This window comes from Triticum urartu, chromosome 5A (genome assembly GCF_056163025.1).
Source record: "Triticum urartu cultivar PI428250 chromosome 5A, HENAU_Tu73, whole genome shotgun sequence".
Taxonomy (NCBI): Eukaryota; Viridiplantae; Streptophyta; class Magnoliopsida; order Poales; family Poaceae; genus Triticum; species Triticum urartu.
The window spans coordinates 529,540,230-529,550,497 of NC_141877.1; the positions used below are offsets into that span (position 1 = coordinate 529,540,230).

The 10,268-nt window shown below is 44.3% G+C and overlaps 1 pseudogene; it reads left to right on the plus strand.

Annotated features, from left to right (window-relative positions):
- The first annotated feature begins 507 nt into the window (after positions 1-507).
- On the plus strand, positions 508-7,138 carry LOC147972516 (uncharacterized; annotated as a pseudogene).
- Positions 7,139-10,268: the final 3,130 nt, after the last annotated feature.

A 10,268-nucleotide genomic window follows, 5' to 3' on the forward strand; every position in this document is an offset into this window, starting at 1 on the left:
ACGATACTTTGTTTTCGTGCAGGGAGTTGGAGCGTGCTGGATCGGATGCCTCCCCGGTCATGTCGCGGCCGCCGGCGGCGCCTGCACGGCCACGGCGCGGTGTCTGCATCAGGCCGTGGAAGGGGCCTCTTCCACGACCCAGGATCACGCCGCCGGTGGCGCTCGCGGCGTTCATGCCGGCCTCCCCGGCGAGCCCGTCTTCGGCGGCGGTTCCGAGTCAACCAGATGAAACGGCAGCGCCGTCTTCGGCATGCGATGATCCCGACGCTGTTCAAAATTCGATTCCTCGGGCTTCCAACTTGCAGGCTCGTGGGCCCGGCGTGTGCATCGCCAATCGGGCCTCGCGTCTGGGCCAAACGCTGCGGAGGGCTGACATGTTCCAGTACAGAACATCGAGGTGCCCTAGTACTGCAATCGACCTTCACAGATCATCGACTCACCTACAGCCGCCGCCATCATACGCCCAAGTTCTTCTCCGGAATCCCTCGTCACCGATGGCTGGCCGTAATGGCATCCCGCCTAAGGGGGCCGCACCGGCAGGACAAGCGGCTTCGACCTTCGGATCAACGCCCGGTTTCTCTGCCGGCTTTGGCGTCGCTGCTGGGCCACTTCGCTTCGGGGCGCCGGGTTCGTCCTCCACCGCTGCTCATCCCGTCCAGCAGGTGCCGGCGCCGGCACCTGTCGTATTCGGTGCAACCAACCAGCCCGCACCTGAAGCACCTCCTGCTCGCCGTCCTAAGAATAAGCGCAAAGGGGGACATCGTGGTACAGCTGCCACCCGCACTAGTGCAGAACCGGGCAATAGCACCGGTTCGTAAGGCCCTTTAGTGCCGGTTCAGAAACCGGCACTAAAGGCCTCCCACCTTTAGTACCGGTTCAGCATGAACCGGTGCTAAAGGGGAACCACGTGGCACGAGCCAGCTCCAGGGGCCGGGAGTCCTTTAGTACCGGTTGGTAACACCAACCGGTACTAAATGGTTGTGGGTTTTATTTTATTTTGTATTTTTCAATTAAATTTATGTTATCAATTTAATTTAGGATTGTTTTACGTTATAATGAGTTGTAGTCGTCATCATCATCATCATCATCGCATATTAATAAATAAATAAACTCTAGCTAGCTAAAAATCATCGTAGTCGTCTAATTACCACTATTTAATCATCAGTCATTACCGCTAGCTATCTAATCATCATCAACGCTGGCCAGCTTAAAGAAGAAACATTCACTTTGTAACAGAAGCAAAGATATCATCAAGTTCAACATAATCATCACCAACATCGAAGTTCAGGACACGGACATGAGACAAGTACTAATTAAGAGCATGAACTAGTAGCTACTGATCCTGCTGCTCCCTCTCAGGTAGAATAGCATAGAACATGTATAGCTCTCCCGATTCATCATACTGGAGCATGCAGATGAATCTGTCTCCTAATCTTGGATTGCGCTTCTCCTTACTGCCCCTTAGTACTTCTCTGCGATCGTTAACAATTTTGCTCCAATCTTTCACTATTAAGCATTCTTCGTTTTCAGAAATCCTGAATGCACTCATGTGCAATGTAGGAAATCTTGGTCGTAAGCTAACCATTGACATGCGACCTTTTGTCTCGATCCACTGAGACACAACTGTCATCGAAAGTCCCTTTTGAACAACATCGTATAGTAATTAATATACTAAGCAATGAAAGTTTAGCTTCAAAAATAATGTATGCAAAAGATGCACTAATTAAGGACAAATATTTAAAATCTTACCATCTTTTGATTATAGATGTGACCGTAGTTCAATACAATCACCATTGGTCGCACATTTTGAGTACTAACATTTCTAAGTTTAGTAAAAAAATTTGTCTTGACAGTATTAAGATCCTCAAGCCATGAAACATAATGACTTATCTCCTCGCAGTTTAGTTGAGCCCCGGGGCAGTAGTAGGTCCTGTCTACCAAGCGCCGGACATGTTTGCTTGAACCGAAATAAGCTGACAATACAAATTAGTTGTCAACTATTTTTGAATAAACTGTATGAAAGACATAAACATATGCATGCATGGTTGAAAAAAACTCACCAAATGGTAGAACTGGAGGCGTTTGCACATCGACCCAGATGTCTATATTACCTTCAATATCATCTTCCGGACGAATATCAAAGGTGATAACCATATCAGGCTCAAATGCATAAGCCTTGCATAGTGCTTGCCAAGTTTTGCATTCAAAATGGGTGTATGTGTCTCCATTATATAATTTGACGTTGAAAGTATACCCATGCTCCGTATTCAAGTAAACTCTCTTTACCTCCATATCATCTATAGCACTAAAACCTATCTTATCCAAGACAAAAATTCTTGCATGGCAGGGGATGCGCTTGTAGAATAGTGAAAATTTAAAATTATAAGTTGAAGCAAATGAAGCATAAGTTTTGCATTCAAATAATAATTGACAAAGTGACTTACTGTATCAACTTCGAATGTCTCATCCAGCTTGATGCTGAAGCGCCTACCATCAACAAGGAAATTTTGGTCGCACAGGCCGCGCTGGTCTTCATAGTGTTCGCACATAATAAAATCTTTTTCGTCGTCAGATGACATTTCCTATGTTCATATAGGTGAAACATTAAACACCTATATCTAGCCAAATATATATTCATCTAACATTTGACATTAATATATCTAACTATATATTCAATTGACATTACTATATATTTAACTTTTCTATCTAATTCATCTAACATTCGACATTAATCTAACATTTATATAAACTCAAAATATATAAAAATTAAATAAACAGAAAAACTCATTAACAAATAATATTTTAATTAGATCATCAAATCTCATATACTTAAATTTTCTTACTAAAAATAAACTAGTTATAATAATTATTCAACTAGTTCTAATCTCATATACCTTTCTTACTAACAATAAACTAGTTATATTAATTATTCAACTAGTTCTAATCTCATATACCTAAATTTTCTTACTAAAAATAAACTAGTTATATTAATTATTCAACTAGTTCTAATCTCATATACCTAAATTTTCTTACTAAAAATAAACTAGTTATATTAATTATTCAACTAGTTCTAATCTTTAGTTCGACAATTTTTCTATCTAGCTAGCTAATTCATCTAACATTCGACATTAATCTAACATTCGATCATCTAATTAACTTTTCTAAAAAACAGAAAAGAAGTAAAAAAATGTGTGTGTGTGTGTATGTGTGTGTGTGTATGCATGTGTGTGTATATATACGTATATGTGTGTACGTATGTGTGTATGTGTGTGTGTATGCGTGTGTGTGTGGTATATGTGTGTGTGTGTGCGGCCCCGTACGCCGCCGCCCCGTATGTACGAGCGGGGGCGCCGGTGTGTGTGTGTGTATGTGTGTGTATGTATGTGTGTGCGGGAGCGAGAGAGAGACGTACGGCCGCGGCGATGACGACGGACGGCGGCGTCGGGGCGGTATCGCGAGACGACGACGACGACGGGCGGCGGCGGGGACAGCGACGATGACGACGGACGACGGTACGGGCGACGGGCGGTGACGACGGGATCGAGCGGCGCGCGCGGCAGAGGTTGGAGACGAAGTGGGGAGATGAAACTGAAATTTTCGTAAGTGCTATATATATAGGATGTGCCTTTAGTACCGGTTCGTGGCTCCAACCGGTACTAAAGGCCTATTTTCGCCAGGCCAAGCGGCGGGAAACGAAGGCCTTTAGTACCGGTTGGAGCCACCAACCGGTACTAAAGGCCTTGCGCTGCCACCCCAAAGTTTAGTCCCACCTCGCCCGGCGCAGGGCAGCTGCACTGGTTTATAAATCCAGCCGCGGCTACCTCTTCGAACTCCTCTATATAGCAGGCTTCTCGGCCTAATTAATTAGGGCACACTGCACTGTGAGCTTGCTGGCCCGTCTGGGCCTGCATTTGCACACCCTAGGTCTGGCAGGCCCACTGGGCAGCGTGCCAACAAATTTTTTATATAGTTTTTTCTTTTCTGCATTACTTATTTTCTTCTATTTATTTTTGAGTAGTTTTTTATATAGTTTTTTTTCTGCATTATTTATTTTCTTCTGGAAATTGAATGCTGCATACTGAACAATTAGGTAAATGACCGAAAAACAACAAATGATGTGAGAGCATGTTGGAAATTGATGACGTCGCATTAAATGCTGCATACTGAACACAAAAGAAGTCCGGAGTTTAAATAAGTTATTAAAAATAAAAAAGAGGTGCAATGCTGGTTAATTTGCTTCAAGCCTTTCGGAATAGTGTAGACTGCACTGCACATAGCTCAGTGCAATCTATGCTATTCCGCAAGGCTTGAAACTAATCAACATGGATCACAAGATAGTTTGGTTAAATTGCATTACTTGTAAGTCCAGTTAACATGGATGCTTATGATGCAAGAGCAATAGCAAAGTGAAAATTTGGCACAAATAGGTAGTTGTGTAACTAAAATAGGTAGGAGGAGAGATCGATAGCTCTTATATCACAAAAAAGAAGTTGTATCAAACCTTTTATGTCAGATCTAGAACAAACCAATCGGTATTGCCATCATACAGCCCAACCGTTGCTCGTGATGCATATATATGCATATCAAATGCACGGTTGGACGTATGATGGGGAATCCGAATGATTTGTATTCAGTCGATGAACTGGTAGATGTATGCAGTCAATGAACTGGTAGATGTATGTAGTCGATGAACTGAAAGACTTATGCAGGGAAGGCGAGAGGTGGGCTATATATAGGGTCGTCTGGCTCACAAAGTGATTGTGGTAGTTTCGATCCAACGACTCACATGAGCTAGGAAGAAACACACCCTTGATCCAACGACTCGCAAGAGCTAGAAAGAAACACACGATCCGTATGATTCTTCCTGATTGCTGGGATGCACATTAGTACCCACTCCGTACTCCGAAACCCTGATACTCGGAAAGAGTTTGTCCAGTTTGTACACGAAGTGCGTCCAGTTTTTGCCGTGACCCTCTCTACTCTTTCGCGCATGCTATGCGGGTGATATGATGATACCATGCCAAGTTTCAACATTTTCAGGATTCATTTTGTAGTGATTTTCAATTTCACGGTCATTTAGCTCTCTAAACAATTAGGTAAATGACCGAAAAACAACAAATGATGTCAGAACATGTTGGAAATTGATGACGTCGCTTTAAATGTTGCATACTAAACACAAAAGAAGTCCGGAGTTCAAATAAGTTTAAAAAACATTGAAGTGGCCATGTAACAGATGAGTTCTCGTCCGAAACCCTGATACTCGGAAAGAGTATGTCCAGTTTGTACACGAAGTGCGTCCAGTTTTTGCCGTGACCCTCTCTACTTTTTCGCGCATGCTATGCGGGTGATATGATGATACCATGCCAAGTTTCAACATTTTCAGGATTCATTTTGTAGTGATTTTCAATTTCACGGTCATTTAGCTCTCTAAACAATTAGGTAAATGACCGAAAAACAACAAATGATGTCAGAACATGTTGGAAATTGATGACGTCGCTTTAAATGCTGCATACTGAACACAAAAGAAGTCCGGAGTTTAAATAAGTTATTAAAAATAAAAAAGAGGTGCAATGCTGGTTAATTTGCTTCAAGCCTTTCGGAATAGTGTAGACTGCACTGCACATAGCTCAGTGCAATCTATGCTATTCCGCAAGGCTTGAAGCTAATCAACATGTAGATGAGCATTGCAACTCTTCGTCATTGTCTGTGCACTCACGGCTTATAAACCGCTCATACTGCCTCTCTCTTGGCGAGGTGGGACTAAAAACAGCTTGCCATAACCTCATTAGTACCGGTTCGTGGTACGAACCGGCACTAAATGGTGATGGTGGGGCCATAGCCTGACCGCAGGCTGACACAACCTCTTTAGTACCGGTTCGTGGCATGAACCGGTACTAAAGGTTCGCCACGAACCGGTACTATTGATCGCCGCCACGAACCGGCACTAATGTACACATTAGTGCCGGCTCTAATTCAAACCGGCACTAATGTGCTTCACGTTTGACCCTTTTTCTACTAGTGCGGTGCCGTCACCCCGGCTGCACTTCCTTCGCCGGCGTTTCCGCCTACACCTGTGATGGAAGCATCTTCGGTTCAGCTACAGGCAGACGTTAATGCAACGATTGTGACCTCTGCTGCCATAATTGGGAAGCCGCATAAAGGTAAAAAGACAGGTCTTTGGTGTTTCAAATGTAGGTCAGATGAGCATCTCTCCAAGGATTGTACAGTGGTTCATTACTGTCACATTTGCAACAATCGCAAACACCCTCTGCACCGTTGTTCTGTCCTCAAGCAACCAAGGCCTAGCGCCATGCTCGGTGGATGCGGTTTAGTGTATGCAATGTTTGTACAGTTGCCGGACTCGCTCTTCAAGGAGCACCTTGCACCACCTATTCTGCCGATAGCTTTGGTAACAATTTCTGGCGGCACTTTGTCTGCTTCGGTGGTGGAGGCCGAGGTCGCTAAAATAGCCTCGGTATAGACTTCGTGGAAGTGGGAAGCGGTGTCGCATGGAGCCAATGCTTTCTTGGTTTCTTTCCCGTCAGTGAACATTTTACAGCGTGTGGCAGCTTTTGAGTACAACGTTAAATCCCACGACGTAAAGATTGCTTTCTCTGAGTGGAAAGTTGACGAGATCCCATCGCTCCATCCCTTGCAGTCTGTTTGGGTACATGTCACCGGCATTCCTCCACCCCTCCGCCATTTCCTTGGTCTGTGGGCGGTAGGATCAGTTATTGGTGCCACCCAGGATGTTGACTTGGTATGCTTGCGACGACACGGTATTCTGAGGATCCAGGTGGCTGTGCACTCCTTGGATATTTTTATGAAAAATGATGGGTCTGATGAAGCCTCAATCCGTTCAGATGTTTATGTCAAGCTTAATGGCTATGCATTTCGGCATGTACTGGAGCAGGAGGAATTTGTACCTGACGATGACTTCATTCCTAGGATCTGGGAAAACCATGATGACGAGCATGATAACGGTGCTAACCAAGATGCGGATATGCCAGATAAAGATGCGAGCAAGATAGCAAAAATCGTGCAAACTGAGGGTCATAAGACAGCGCTCGGGGCTCATTCTATGTCTGGGACCCCTATGCAGACTACTCAAGCTACTGTTGCCTCCTTCTGGCCATGAAGCTGCACAGTTGCATGTGCACGTTACACCAACGGACATGCATGATGGGGCGGCCACCGAGCCCTTGCAGCCAGCGAGGGCTGCGTTGGCTGCTATGCCTGCTGAAGTAGAACTGCCGCATGTGCAGCCAGCCGCTCAGGTGCGGTCCTCAGCTGCATGTGCACCCATGCAGCCGCGTACGAACACGTTGCCTCCGGTGCATGGGCTGCCAACACTCGAGCAGGCGCCGCGCGGGCAGCCTCCTGTGTGTGTGGATGCAGCGCACGTGTTGCCTGTTGCCGCTGCTCTGGGACGTGTGCAAGATACTACTGCGGGTTCTGTGATGGCTTCTTCAGTTTGCACTCCGGTCGCCGTGGTTCCTCTTGGTCCAGCTGCATGTCACACGACTTCTGCTACTGCACCCGTTGCGACCGTTCCGATGGAACCGGTGGCACATCCCTCTTCACCAATCTTGGGAGCTGCCACGCCGCTGCTGATTTCACAGACAACTACAGCTCAACCGACGACTCCGGAGGGTACCTTGTCTGGAGGGTTGGCTTCGCCCCTTTGACGTAGTAGCCGTCACGCCGTCTCCGTTGATGGTTCTTCTCCAATTGATGAGCATTCTCTGTCGAAAGCAATGCGTCATCAGGCCTCCAGGAATTTGGACTACTCACCAGGTACATCTTTCGTAAAATCCTTTCTTTCCTTTTCAGATACTCGCATTTCTACTAGCTTGAAGAACGTCGGTGTCTCTATTGGAAAGAATAATTCTGAAATTAATTTGTCGGTTGGGGTACTTAAACATATGGAGAGTGACCGATTAAAGGTTTCTCCAAAGCGTTTTAGCACCCCATCAAATACCGAAACCGAGGACGATGATGAAACGGATGCCACATATGATGGTCCGCGTATCTCCCACTTGGTTGCACTACTAGGAAAAGGGCTAGTAATGGCGCACCAGTTTTGCCCACTAATGGCGCACTGCTGGTGCGCCATTAGTATCACGCCACTAGTATTTCTTACTAATGGCGCACCACCGGTGCGCCATTAGTATCTGGTATACTAATGGCGCACCGAGCAGTGCGCCATTAGTATAGAACACCATGCGCCATTAGTATGCCTCCCAGGGGGCCATATTTAACCATGTGCTTTGGCATACTAATGACGCACTGTTGGGTGATGCGCCATTAGTGTGATTATAACAGTGCGCCATTAGTGTCTTAGTGTGGTGCGCCACTAGTATGAATATTAGGGATTTTTTTTCATTTCTGATATTTTCACAGGTTAAAAAATATTGGAGATAACATACAACACAGATCTGCTTAGCTTACATACAGGGGCCATATGTAACGATGTTACCCGCGTCCACCAGATCATATCCAACACACAAGTTTCATCATATATACATACATAGCTAACACATAGTTCCATCGTTACATATTACAAAAGTTTCACAATGTTCATTCAACACCGTTATCCATCAATTCACAAAAGTTTCACATTGATACAAAATAAAAACACAAATGAAAAAGAAGCACTCCATCCATGCAAGCTTCCGTGAATTAAATCAAATCTGCAAAATGATAAACAAGAAGTTAGAAGAAGAAGAAGAAGAAGAAGAGAAGAAGAAGAAGACTAGAAGAAGAATAAGAAGAAGAATAAGAAGAATAAGAAGAAGATTATAAGCTTATTATGTAAACTTGATCATTTTGTGCTAACATAAGTAATTTTGGAGCTAACCTATAGGAAACTAAGCATATAAGCTCTAAGTTAGCATATTAGAGCCAACTTAAGTAAAATGAAGCTAACCCATGTCATTTTGGATAAGAAGAAGAATAAGAAGAAGACTATAAGCTTATTATGTAAACTTGATCATTTTGTGCTAACATAAGTAATTTTGGAGCTAACCTATAGGAAACTAAGCATATAAGCTCTAAGTTAGCATATTAGAGCCAACTTAGGTAAAATGAAGCTAACCTATGTCATTTTGGATAAGAAGAAGAATAAGAAGAAGACTATAAGCTTATTATGTAAACTTGATCATTTTGTGCTAACATAAGTAATTTTGGAGCTAACCTATAGGAAACTAAGCATATAAGCTCTAAGTTAGCATATTAGAGCCAACTTAGGTAAAATGAAGCTAACATATGTCATTTTGGATAAGAAGAAGAATACACTGGTAGAAAAAGGGCCTGTTGTCCCGGTTCGTAAGGGCCTTTTGTCCCGGTTCCTCAACCGGGACTAAAGGGTCGGTACTAATGCGCTGCCCCTTTAGTCCCGGTTCAATCCAGAACCGGGACTGATGGGCCTCCACGTGGCCTGTGCGTGGAGCCCAGGCAGGAGACCCTTTGGTCCCGGTTGGTGGCACCAACCGGGACCAATAGGCATCCACGCGTCAGCATTTCTGTGGCTGGGATTTTTGTTTTTTTTGAAAGGGGGGGGGGGTTGGGGGTTTTGGGGGTTTTGGGGGGTTAATTTAGGTGTTTCATATATTGTGTTAGCTAGCTATAATTAATAGAGAGAAGTGTCCTCTCTTATGTCCGTGCTTGGTCGACGCTACGTACTATACATACGTATAGAGAGGACTAGACACGCTAGCTAGCTAGTAAGAAAACGAAGGAAACAGAAGATCGTCATGAACATATATGCATACATAGAGAAGTGATATCGACCACCTCTCCTTCTCCGAGAGATTGGTCGAACAACAAGTTCTCGTATATCTATCCGACACTACCGGCTACATATATACAATAATTATCTCTTACAAATATAATCATACGGACTCATGGTCCACATAGTATTCTCTGTCTTCAGCGATCATGTGGTCAAGAAAGAATGCCACCAATTCCTCTTGAATTGCTCGCATGCGAGCTGGTGCTAGGAGCTCATCCCGCTTCCGAAACATCTAATTTGAAGAAGGGGGTCAATACATATATATATGAATGAATGAAACTCAACACAAATGATGGTAATAAAATAAAATTGTGAATGTTGTTATTTACGTACTTCATATTGTTCGTCAGTGTAGCCCCGCTCACAGGTCGTGTGGCGGATGGACTCGTAAACATAGTATCCACAGAAATCATTCCCTTTTTCCTGCCACAACCACTTTACAAGAAATAGAGGTCAATCAAACTGATAAGCAAGA